Raw genomic sequence first — 343 nt, 5'->3', positions numbered from 1 at the left:
CCCTGCCTTGCCATTCAGTTGGATTAAGAAGGAAATAAAGGGATGAGGCTATCAGTGCAGGAAACTAAAAGAAAATGTAACAATGTATTGTGCAGGGCATGCAGCACCGTGATCATACATCGGACCACAGTGCAATTAAGATAGTTAAGTAGTGCCTCACTTTTTCCAGAGGAGAGGAAACTTATTTTCATCCCAAACATGGATTGCTTCTCTGGCTGATCGGGATCTGGGCTGGGGAGCCGGGCTGGACTGAGCTGGAATGGGCCGTGGAGCCGGGGAGGCAGCGCTCGTCAGCGCGGAAGCCGCGAGGCCGAGCCCCGGGCGGATACGGGGAGCCCGGCGG

The sequence above is a fragment of the Mesitornis unicolor genome, unplaced genomic scaffold, assembly GCF_000695765.1.
Source record: "Mesitornis unicolor isolate BGI_N332 unplaced genomic scaffold, ASM69576v1 scaffold7372, whole genome shotgun sequence".
Classification (NCBI taxonomy): domain Eukaryota; kingdom Metazoa; phylum Chordata; class Aves; order Mesitornithiformes; family Mesitornithidae; genus Mesitornis; species Mesitornis unicolor.
This window is presented reverse-complemented; position numbering follows the sequence as displayed.